Source organism: Lactuca saligna, chromosome 8, assembly GCF_052625555.1.
Source record: "Lactuca saligna cultivar CGN05327 chromosome 8, ASM5262555v1, whole genome shotgun sequence".
NCBI lineage: Eukaryota > Viridiplantae > Streptophyta > Magnoliopsida > Asterales > Asteraceae > Lactuca > Lactuca saligna.
In genome coordinates this window covers 272009007-272022334 of record NC_136424.1, presented here as the reverse complement: position 1 = coordinate 272022334, position 13328 = coordinate 272009007, and positions in this window count along the sequence as shown.

Below are 13328 nucleotides of genomic sequence, written 5' to 3'. Positions count from 1 at the left end.
TGTTTGAATGCATGGTTAACAAAACTCCTTTCAGCACCCGAATCGAAAAGAATACTAGCATATGAGTTTTCGAGAAGGAACGTACCCGAAACAAAAGTGGGATCAGCAATTGCTTCCTCCCGTCCCATGGTTAGAATTCTTCCAGTGTTATCAGCAGTTGACTTCTTGGGACAGTTCCTTTTAAAGTGCCCAACTTCACCACAGTTGTAGCAGGCTTGACTAACACCTGTTCCAGATGATTGGTTGGTTGGTTGGGTAGGAGTTCTGCAGAATCGAACTGTGTGCCCTTTCTTACCACAGTTGGTACAAGATAATTCTCGACAGGGACCAGGATGATGATGGTATTTGCACTTGTCACAGAGAGGAAGATTACCAGCATATTTACTGGTAGGAGTTGGAGCTGTGGATCCTATGACAGAAGCAGCAGCAACAGGGGTAGTAGTAGCAGCATGGACTGCTACCATCTGCTGTTTCTTGGAAGATCCTTGAGAAGATTGACCCTTCTTCTTCTTCCAGAATTTTCTCTTTTCGCCACTCCTTTGAGTCGGCTCATAAGTGGTAGTGATTTCCTTAACATCGTCGCTGTGATCAATCAGAATTTGAGCTAAAGTCTTGGCACTATCATAGGTATCCGGACGAGCAGCCAACACATGACTCTTCGTCGGTTGGGATAACCCCCAAACGAACCTTTCGATCTTTTTGTTCTCAGGAGTGACTAATCCCGGGAAGAGAATTGCGAGATCATTGAATCGGGAAGTGTATGCAGCAATGTTGGAACCATTCATCTTCAGGTTCCAAAGCTCGTGCTCTAGTTTCTGCATTTCACCACGGGGGCAGTATTCGGCAATAAGAAGTTCTTTCATGGCTTCCTAGCCCATGGCATTCGCTACTGGTAAGGTCAGAGATTTGACTCGGCCATTCCACCAAGTCAACGCTTTATCAATGAAAGTACAGGCTGCGAATTTGACTTTATCGGACTCCGCACAAGCACAGATTTCAAAGATGGATTCGATTTTCTCGAACCATCGAGATAAGGAAATGACACCTCCAGCGCCATTAAAGGATGTTGGTTTTGCGTTCATGAAATCCTTGTAAGAACCCCCTCTTTGGTGCCCCTGGCTAACTTCAGGGTTTTGAGATTAAGGACCACTTCCTGAACCACTAGGGTTCATTTGTGACATAGCTGCTACCATTGCAGCTGTCATCATCGTCTGGAGCGATGCTAGATCGAACTGAGGAGGAGGTGGCGGCGATGAAGGATTGTTGTTGTTCTTTGAGCTAGGTCTCTTTCGGGGAGGCATCTTGATCTAATAGGATCAAGAAAGAGAGGATGGTAAGTCCTCTACATTGAATTGATATATATGGCAGTTATATGATTCGAATAAACGATAAAGCAGGAAAGAGTTATCGAACAGATAATTTATCGCTAAGAATAATCACAGAAAGCCACTCGAATAAGGATTACTACAGAGGATTGGGATTGAGAAATACTCCCATAGTATTTCATGAATAGATTTCGACAATGGTTCGATGACTGGGATATTAAGGTAAGTTTTAAGCATGCCGTATACCACAGTCACTCCCAAGCACATGTTGGCCGTGTCTCGAATGAATATATGTAACATCCTCCTCTAGCACGTATCACAATATTGTCCGCTTTGGGTCACTCGGCACGAGGACTTCCCAGGGGGTCACCCATCCCGGTACTACTCCCGCCCGAGCACGCTTAACTGCAGAGTTCTTATGGGATCTGCTGTCCTCACGGCTTTAAAACACGTTGTGTTAGGGAAGGTATCTACACCCCTTATAAGGAATGCTTAGTTCTCCTTCCCAGCCGATGTGGGATCAGATCTAACCCACTTTCACCCCCCATTATGGGATCAGATACAACTCGGCGAGTCCAAGGCAATCTTCTTGGGATCAAGAACAACTCGTCGAGTCTGTTCATACGACTCGGCGAGTCGGATGAAGATTGTCTGAGTTCTTGGATCAAGAGGGTACTCGTCGAGTCAATGCTAGACTCGACGAGTAGCAGTGAGCAAGAGTGTAAAGTAAGAGTGGGACTCGGCGAGTTGGGTGGACCAACTCGGCGAGTCAACCCAAAAGATATTTGACTTTGACCGAGGGTAAAAGAGTCATTTTACCCCAAGCGCAGTGTTTAGTATTTGATTGAGTGTGTTTATGGACTTGTAGCCGAGGAGATTCAGGAGCAGCCGCCGTTAGCTTCCCGAGCCACACACTCAGCAGCCAGCTTACGAGGTGAGTTTCCTTCCAGTAGGAACGGGTCTAAGGCCACAATGCCGGCCCGTTCAGTTAGCAGTAGTTTCCGGATTTAGGTCTGATGCAGTAGTTGGTATGTTCGATGCCTTCGTGGTTCGAACAGGATTTGTGTGCTATGTTTTATGTGTTAAGTACTATGTGTTCCGGGCCACGGCCCGATGTAGCATGTCGTATATCTGTTATGCTAGTTGATGTGTTATGCTATGCCATGTTCAGTCAGACAGTTCCGGACTTCGGTCCGATGCAGTCAGTTCCGGACTTCGGTCCGATGTTAGTTCCGGACTTCGGTCCGATGCAGGGGACAAGGTCCCAGTCAGTTCCGGACTTCGGTCCGATGCAGTTAGTTCCGTACTTCGGTCCGATGCAGGGGACAAGGTCCCAGTCAGTTCCGGACTTCGGTCCGATGCAGTTAGTTCCGGACTTCGGTCCGATGCAGTTAGTTCCGGGCTTCGGTCCGATGCAGTTTCCGGGCTTCGGCCCGATGCAGTGGGCAAGGCCCAATATGTGTTTATATGTTATTGTATGGTATGTGGTAGTTTGGGGGAGCTCACTAAGCTTCGTGCTTACATTTTCAGTTTTGGTTTAAAAAAGTGGGTTAGATCTGATCCCACATCGGCTGGGAAGGAGAACTAAGCATTCCTTATAAGGGGTGTGGATACCTTCCCTATCACAATGCGTTTTAAAGTCGTGAGGGCAGCAGATCCCATAAGAACTCTGCAGTTAAGCGTGCTCGGGCGGGAGTAGTACCGGGATGGGTGACCCCCTGGGAAGTCCTCGTGCCGAGTGGCCCAAAGTGGACAATATTGTGATACGTGCCAGAGGGGGATGTTACAAATGGTATCAGAGCCAGGGCACGGGTCGATGTGTTCGACAGGGACGTCGAACCCTATAATCGGGGGTGAAAGTGGGTTAGATCTGATCCCACATCGGCTGGGAAGGAGAACTAAGCATTCCTTATAAGGGGTGTGGATACCTTCCCTATCACAACGTGTTTTAAAGCCGTGAGGGCAGCAAATCCCATAAGAACTCTGCAGTTAAGCGTGCTCGGGCGGGAGTAGTACCGGGATGGGTGACCCCCTGGGAAGTCCTTGTGCCGAGTGGCCCAAAGCGGACAATATTGTGATACGTGCCAGAGGGGGTGTTACAATATAGTTGGCCAGGCTATATTGACCCTAGACACGACTACATAACTGCCCAGGTATAACCATAGTACACAACACCCAATTACTTATGTTCTGTTCTACTTGTGGTTATGGATGACGACGGTTCGGTATACTTGTATACACTAGAAAATACTTGTAGTTTGAAGATACTTTTAATTCAGAGCACTTAGGCCCTTTAGTTTTTATAGTTTTATACCATGTAAGGTTTGGTATACTTCATTCAATATAAACAAGGGCTCTGATACCAATCTATCACATCCCGAAAACCGAAGGCGGAAACATTTCCGGGGTGGACTTCCACGTTGAGTATCAAATCCAATGCACATAGTAAGTAAAGTAAAACAACCATTACATTACATAATAAAGTTTTACAGTTGTTTCAAAAGTAAAGTTTGTATAGTTGTGAAACATAGTATATATAGACAAAATGAAACGGGTCTATGTACTCCGTCTTCTGATCAAAAATCAAGCTTTGGGTACTTGTTCTAACACTGACCCGAGAACACAAGCGGTTTGAAAATCAGCATAAAGCTAGTGAGTTCATAAGCGGTTTTGTTTGTGAAAATGTTTCGAGTTTCCTTTCTGTTTCTAAAATGTTATGTACACCAAGAAAATCCTGTATTTTCTTAAAAGTTGGTTATTGTTTCACAAATGTAAAGTATAGTTGGTTATCTGACTTGTTAAACTGTTATGTTTACTTATTATGTGCTACCAGGAAAGTCCCATACTTTCCTTATTGTATGTTACCAATTGTAAAAGATGTAATGTTATCCAGTTTGTTACTCTTTCTAGTTGTGTAAGTATTACCCAGGAAAGCCCCATGCTTTCCTACATGTTGGTTTCTAATGTAAACGATGTTAAAGATGTAAAAGATGTAATCGTGATTAGGTTCCATGTTTTCCCCAGGAAAGTCCCGTACTTTCCTGAAAATAAGTTACAATATGTGAAAGATGTAAAAGATGTAAAATATGTAAAAGATATATAAAGTGATTCATTATTACTATAAGTAAATCTCTGTTATCCTAATTGCGAGTTCCATAACCATACAATAGAGTAAAACCTGTGGCAATAAGTAGTCCACATGTGGTAATAAGTCGTCCACATACTTATGACTTTCGTCACCCTTGAACCATTTCGGTTCGGCTGTAGCTAGCAGCCAGGTGTGGGGTAGTCAGCCCCGTATAGATCTATACACTCAAGTCACGCTATCTAAATACCAGAGATTCTAGTTATGGGTGTAGTCCTCCACTCGCGTATCTCGGTGGAGTGTTCTCCGAGGACGTGTCTCCAATCATACAGGATTAATAAATTTACTAGTAATAATATGATAGTCCTCCACTCGTATATGTGTGTGGAGTGTTATTGAGGATAAAATAGTGTACAGGTATTATGTTCAAATGTTTAATGTCATGCTTTTAACTGATAAAATGTGGAAAGCCATTTGTGAAATAAATGTTAAACATAACAGTTTAAAAACCTATTTCACAAATATATGATACGTTTTCTGCATATTCAAATAGTTGTCAGTTATGATAATCAGTAATAAAAGCATATGAAATATGAAACACACATTTGAAAACATGTTTTGAGTACAAGAATTTCCTTGTACTTTGCTTGTGTTCCCCCATGAAAATAGTGAAAAAGGGTAGGGGTATGAACTCACCGGACTCGGAAACGTGTCGGTTTTGAATACTAGATGTTGGTTCAGGGTTTGATTACTCGTGATGTCCCTATGTAAAATGAAATAATGTCCATATATATGCAATTAGAGATACATTCACTAATCATATGGAACATTACACTCCAATGAGGTTAAACACCTCAAAACGAGCGTTTGGAGTGACCCGGGTGACATCTTCGGACGTGTAATGGCACTAGAGACTTGGGACTTGAGTTTACTCCCCAAGAGTAAACATTTTTAAAGAGTTTACCGCCATTGAACACACAAATACATGAGTTTACGGCCGTAAACTCATGTGGGTGTGGTTTGAGTGCTTAAATGGCTTAAATGGACATGGGGATTGTTGGAATGCATTTCTAAAATGCCTCAGAATGAATTAAATGTAAATATACCATAAAGAAGGGAGTTTACGGCCAAAACCTTGGAGTTTACGGCTGTAAACTACCCATGGTCAAAAGAAATTAGTTTTTGATGCTAAGAACAATCACATGTGATTTCTAGGAATTTATCCAAGCCTTTGGGGTGGTTTAATGCATCATTTGACAAAGTTTTATGAGTTTACGGCCATGGGTATGTTCCTAGGCCGTAAAATCCTATAAATGATATTTTTGATGTGTTTCAAACCCTTAAACTATTTTTAGATGCATCTAGATTTAACCACAAGGCCATTGGTTGAGTTTCAAGGCATTTGGACATGTTTTAAGGCACTAAATCCCCATTTATGTGGAGTTTACGGCCCAAGAATGTGTCTTGGCCGTAAACTCACTTTTGTCACCCATATTTCGTGTTTAAAGTGTTTAAATGCTAAAACCAAAATCCTACAAGTCATCTCTAACTCCCAACTATGATTTGGAAGGGTTATTTGGCTCAAAAACCCCTTGAATATGAGTTTACGGCCCAAGAATATGTCTTGGCCGTAAACTCACTTTTGTCCCTCAAAATCCATGATTTACATGTTATAAGTCCTTTCCATTAAGCCATTAAGTCATATCTAATGTCCAACATTGCTTAGGAAAGGGTTTTTAGGGCTTAAAACCCCCATTTTTAGGAGTTTACGTCCCAAGCTAGTTCCTTGGCCGTAAACTCATGTTCTTGGTCCCAAAACACAAATTAAACATCAATTTGAAGGCTAAAGAGGTTGAATAACAAGTTAGGGGTGTTACCTCTTTTATTTCAAGCCTTAAATCTTTGTTTTGGACCTTGATTTTTGGATGAGGAGAGAGGTTGTGAGAGTTAAATGAGAAATTGACCAAAGGCTTCAAATGAAGGCTTAAACACGTTTATATAGTGTTTAAGTTTTGGACACGGTGGAATTCTACCCGATACTGGCGTTAGACGAGGCTTTTGGTCGTACCCGATTGAGCTGCCGTAACCTGATACAGTAAATTCTAGAAATATTCCGATCACTAAAGTTTGGTGTTAAAATGTTTTCTAAATGTATTAAGACACCCATTAAGTCATTTTAAATGTGTACCAGTTAGTGACCTAATTAAACGGAAGATCGGAAATCGAATTTGGAAATGAAGGTTGGTTACGTGAATTGTACTACGAAAGAGTTACAAGAAATGATATGGAAATTTTTGGGTTGTTACACCCAAACTGACACATAGCATCCAACCGATACATTTCTCACCCGGTGAATTCATACCCCTATAGTTTTTCCATGTTTTCAATGTTTTCGGGGGGGGGGGGGGGGGGGGGGGATACAAGAGAATGTAAAAGAATATCTTGTACTCAAACTTATTATTTCGATTGTAATGTTTCATTTTTCCATATGCTTTTAAAATTGGAAACCGTTTAACTTGCAGGGTTAGTTTTCAAACTAATTGTAAATCTCATTATAAAATATTATACTTTATGTTATATTTTATAATTTTACGAAGGATTCATGCTAATCATAAACTACGATTATTACTAAGAAAATACACCTAAAACACGCCTTTGGATGGGACCAAAACTTCGAAAATACATATAATGTACGTCTTTGAGTGTCACCAGAGTTTCGAAAATAAGTCTAAAACACGCCATTGGATGTCACCAGAACTTCGAAAATACAGCTAGTCTATGTCTCTGAGTGTCACCAGATTTTCGAAAATACGCCTAAAATACACCTTTGGATGTCACCAGAACTTCGAAAATACAGCTAGTGTACGTCTCTGAGTGTCACCAAAGTTTCGAAATTTCATCTATTAATATATTCCTTTGAGCGAAATTAGAGTTTCGAAAATAAAATTTATGTTAAGTATAGTAGACATTGGACATTCGTATATAGGATATCCATGCTTCCAGAATACTTATCTTAATACTACAAGTATGGTAGATACTAGTACATTGCATTCCGAACCAATAATCAACCACCAAGTTTTAAGGAAAATAATGGTTTTTCCTGGGATAACAAATTGTTCTTAACTAGATTGTGTAACAAACGGATAACCAAAACTTACTTATAAGAAAATATGGGATTTTCTTGGATAACAACTATTTTAGAAAACTAAAGGAAACTTGTTCATGTTTAGAAAACAAACCGCTTATGAACTCACCTGCTTTATGCTGATTTTCAAACTGCTTGTATTCTCAGGTTCACGTCAGACAGGTACCCCACGATCTTGTTGAGAAGACGGAGCGTATAGAAGTCTTGTCTGTATTTTTGTTTAAATAATGTATACGTATAAAAACTTGTATCACTTGTTTTCAGACAAATGTAAATATTTCTATGTAATGTAATGATTGTTTTTACTATGCTTGCTATGTACATTGGTTGTGATACTTAACATGATGTCCTCTGCCCCGGATTGTTTCTTCCATTAGTTTCGGGGTGTGACAGATTGTTATCAGAGCCCTTGTTTGTAGTGAACTAAGAATACCAAACCTTACATGGTATAAGACTATAAACACCAAGGGGCCGAAGTGCTCTGAACTAAAAGTATACTTTAAAATATAAGTATTTTTCAAAAGTATACAAGAATACCTAGGCGCCGGAAACCGTAACTACGAGTACAACAAAACATAAGTAAATGGGTGTTGTTTGATGTGGTTAAACATGGGCAGTTATGTAGTCGTGTCTAGGGTCAATATAGGCTGATCAACTATATTCATTCGAGACACAGCCAACAAGTGCTTGGGAGTGACTGTGCTATTTAGCATGCCTAAAACTTACCTGATATCTAAACAATGAGTCATCATCGAAGCGAAACATAAAATACAGTGGGAGTATTTTAGCCAAAGCCGATTACGCTGTAGAAATTCATTCCGAGTGTTACTACTCATTCTTTCCTTAGCGATAGTTCACCTGCTTTGATAGCTCTTCCCTGTTTTATCACTTAATAGGACTTTATATCTGTCATAATGAGATATCTCTTGTTCCATATCTCTTGATTCAATTCAGAGGACTTATGATCCTCTCCTTCTTGACTATTTTAGATCAAGATGCCTGCAAGGAAAAGACCCAGCTCAAAGAATAACAATCCTCCTCCACCACCACTTGCCCCTCCATTTGATCTCGCCATGTTTGAAGCAGTTGTTAATGCTGTTGTGGCTGCTACCATAACACAAATGAACCTCGGTGGTTCAGGCGGGCTAGGAGGTGGTACTCAGCCTCAAATCCAGGAAAGTATCCAGGGACACTGGAAGGACTGTTCCTACAAAGACTTTATGAACGCGAAACAAACCCCCTTCAATGGCAGCGGAGGTGTCATTACCCTAACCCAATGGTTCGAGAAAATTGAATCAATTTTCGAAATATGTGCCTGCTCTAAAACTGATAAGGTAAAGTTTGCTGCTTGCATGTTCACTGATAAAGCCCTGACTTGGTGGAACGGCCGAGTCAAGTCTTTAACCCTACCTATAGCTAATTCTATGAGTTGGGAGATCATGAAGGAGCTCATGCTTGCAGAATACTACCCTCGGGGTGAAATGCAGAAGCTGGAGCATGAAATCTGGAACCTAAAGATGAAGGGTTCCGATATCACCGCTTACACATCGAGATTTGATGACTTGGTGCTTCTTTGTCCGATAATGGTTATCCTGGAAAGAAAAAAGATTGACAGGTTCATCTGGGGGTTGAACCTGCCAACCAAGGGTAGTGTATTAGCTGCGAAGCCAGACACATACGATAGCACCAAATGCCTAGCGCAAACTCTGATTGACCATAGTGATGACATTAAGGAAGCAACCACCACTACTGAACTGACAGAGAGGAGTGGTGAGAAAAGAAAATTTTGGAAGAAGAAGAAGAGCCAGTCTTCGCAGGAGTCCTCGAAGAAACAGGAAACTGTGGTAGTCCACGCTGCTACTACCCCTGCTGTTGTTTCTGTCGTCGGTTCCTTAGCTCAAGCACCTACCACTGGATATGCTGGTACCCTCCTGTGTTGCAACAGGTGCAGTTACCACCATCGAATCCCTAGTCCATGTCGTGAAAAGTTTTGTAAAAACTATGGCTAGGAGGGTTACCTCGCGCAAAACTATAGAACACCAACCCAGTCAACCAGTCAAGCTTCCCGAGCAGGTATCGGTCAGGGCCTGCTACGAATGTGGTGAAGTCAGACATTACAAGAGAAACTACCCCAAGGCAGCAGCAACTGGCAACACCGGGAGAGTCCTATCCATGGGACGAGATGAGGAAGTCGCCGATCCCACCGTTACCAAATGTATATTCCTTCTTGACAACTCTTATGCTTGCAATCCTTTTCGATTCTAGTACTGAAAGAAAATCTAATAGCTATTCATTCAAACATCTTCTTAAACATAGTCCTCAACTTGTAACTGAAACTTTTACCATCGATACGGCTAATGGTGAGAAAGAGAACACTAACGATATATTCATAGGATGCACCCTTACCCTAAACGATCATTCTTTTCCCATTGACCTAATGCCAGTTTCCATATAGAGCTTTGATGTTATCATTGGCATGGATGGGTTGAGTCCCAATCATGCTGATATCCTTTTGTTACGAAAAATCCATCCGTCCCAATCTCCCCTCTGACCAGACTCTTAAGATCTACATTGATAAACCCAGTTCAATCTTCGCATCATTTCGTGCATCAAAGCTCAAAATCTTCTGCGAAAGGAGTATCATGCATTCCTAGTTCATGGAATCAATGAGAAATAGGATGTTAAAAACCTTGAGAGCATCCCCGAAGTCTGAAACTTCCCTGATGTCTTTCTGAAGAGCTCTCGAGAATTCCTCCCGAACATCAAGTTGAGTTTCGTATCGACCTAATTCCTGAAGCTAATCCTATAGCCAAGTCTCTGTATCGCATAGCTCCAATAGAAATGCAGGAGTTATCTAGTCAGCTCAATGATCTGCTCGACAAAGGGTTCATCAGACTACCGCGAGTTGAACAAGCTGACAGTCAAAAAAACGTTATCCTCTTCCTCGTATAGATAACCTCTTCGATCAACTTCAGGGAGCCAGTTATTTCTCGAAGATAGACCTTAGATCAGGGTACCATCAGCTTCGAGTTCACGAGAATGATGTTTCCAAGACAACATTCAGGACTCGATATGGACACTACGAGTTTGTAGTGATGCCCTTCGGTCTAACCAATGCACCGGCGGTGTTCATGGACCTGATGAGCCGGGTGCATCGTCCTTTTCTAGACAAGTTCGTCATTGTGTTCGTTGACAACATACTTGTCTATTCCCGAGGCGAAGAAGATCACAAACAACACTTGAGGTTAGTGTCGGAAACTCTTAGAACAGAGAAGTTGTATGCGGGATTCTCCAAATGCGAATTCTAGATTCGGAAGATAGCTTTCCTTGGTCACGTGGTAAGCGAGGACGGTATACATGCGGACCCATTTAAAATCAAGGCAATAGAGAATAGGTCGGCACCGAAGACACCCACAAAAATCCGTCAATTCTTGGGTTTCACCATCTACTATCACAGATTCATCCAAATTTTTTTCTAGAATCACCAAACCCCTGACCACTATGACACAGAAAGGCCAATGTGGTAGCAGATGTCCTTAGCCGAAAGGAGAATTCAAGTTGCAAAGTGAAGACACTGTCAATGACCATCCAATCCTATCTATCTATCTTGTCTTCTATGTCTCTGTTCTTAAGAAGTACCTATCTGATGAAACCCTAGTAATCCCTTTGATGAGACCGAGATGAACGAAAGTCTGGACTTCATGGAAGAACCAATTGAAATCATAGATCTAGAGATTAAATGTATGAAACAAAGTCGCATCCCGATTAAGGTTCGTTGGAATACCAAGCGGGGGCCTAAGTTCACTTGGTAGCGTGAAGACTCGATGAAACGGAAATATTCACGTCTCTTTCCAAACCCATGATTGTGTCTTAATTTTAAATTTCAGGACGAAGTTTTCTCTAACGGGGGGATAATGTAACAACCCGAAATTTCCGTATCATTTTATTGTAACTCTTTCGTAGTACAATTCGCGCAACCAATCGTCATTCCAAATTCGATTTCTGATCTTCCGTATAATTAAGTCATTATTTAGTACACATTTAAAATGACTTAATGGGTGTCTTAATACATATAGAAATCATTTTAACACCCAACTTTAGTGATCGGAATATTTCTAGAAATTACCGTATCGGGTTACGGTAACTTAATCGGGTACGACCAAAAACCCTAGTCTAACATCGGTATCGGGTAGAATTCCACCGTGTCCAAAACTTAAACACTATATAAACATGTTTAAGACTTCATTTGAAGCCTTTGGTCAATTTACCATTAAACACTACCCACCTCTCTCCACATCCAAGTTTAAGAGATCAAAACTCAAATTTAAGGCTTCAAATCTCTAAGGTACCTTCCTAGCCTTAATCTATAGCATGTTTGGCTTCCAAATTCGACATTTAATCATAAAATAGGACAACATATGTGAGTTTACAGCCCAGGAGCATGCCTAGGCCGTAAACACCAATTTGAAGGGTTTTAAGCCCTTAAACTCCTTCCTAAACTCATTTAGACTTTAGATATGGCCAAGGGACTTCAAGTTATGGACTCTAAATAATTAAAACATGATTTTTATGAGGTTTGAAGGAGTTTATGGCCAAGGATCATTCTTGGGCCGTAAACTCATATTCAAAGGGTTTTTGAGCCAATTAACCCTTCCAAATCATAGTTGGGACTTAGATATGACCTTTGGGCTTGCTAATCTAGACTTGGAACACTTCAAACATGATTTTTGAGTAATAAAAATGAGTTTATGGCCAAGACATACTCTTGGGCCGTAAACTCCTCTAAAAGGGTGATTTAATGCCTTAAAACATGTCAAAATGCTTTCAAACTCAACCAATGGCTTTGTGGTAAATCCTAGATTCATCTAAAAATGAGTTGGAGACCTTAAACACAACATATGACCTACATGTGTGAGTTTACGGCCAAAGAACTCCTCCTAGGCCGTAAACTCCTAAAAGTTTGTGAAATGGTAATCTAAATTCATAACAATGCTTAGAAAATTAGTTAGAATCACATGTGATTGCCCTAAATAGTTCAAATTAACCATTCTTAGCCATGGGTGAGTTTACGGCTGTAAACTCTATGAGTGTGGCCGTAAACTCATGTTTTAAATGATGTGAATCCATTCCAAGTGTTCCAAGGCATTTTAGATAATCCATTCTAGCAATCCCTATGTCCATTTGAGCCCTTAAACCATCAAAACCACACCCACATGAGTTTACGGCTGTAAACTCATGTATGTGTGTGTTACATAGTTGTAAACTCTCTAAACTGTTTACTCTTGGGGAGTAAACTCAAGTCCCAAGTCCTTAGTGCCATTACACATCCGAAGATGTCACCCGGGTCACTCCAAACGCTCGTTTTGAGGTGTTTAACCTCATTGGATGTAATGTTCCATATGATTAGTGAATGCATCCCTAATTGTATATATATATGGACATTATTTCATTTTACATAGGGACATCGCGAGTAATCAAACCCCGAACCAACGTCTAGCATTCAAAACCGACACGTTTCCGAGTCCGGTGAGTTCATACCCCTACCCTTTTTCACTGTTTTCACTGTTTTCAGGGGGGAACACAAGCAAAGTACAAGGGAATTCTTGTACTCAAAACATGTTTTCAAATGTGTGTTTCATATTTCGTATGCTTTTATAACTGATTACTACAACTGATAACAGATTGAACATACAGATCACGTAACATATATTTGTGAAATAGGTCTGTAAGCTAGTATGTTTTACATATATTTCACAAATGGCCTTCCACATTT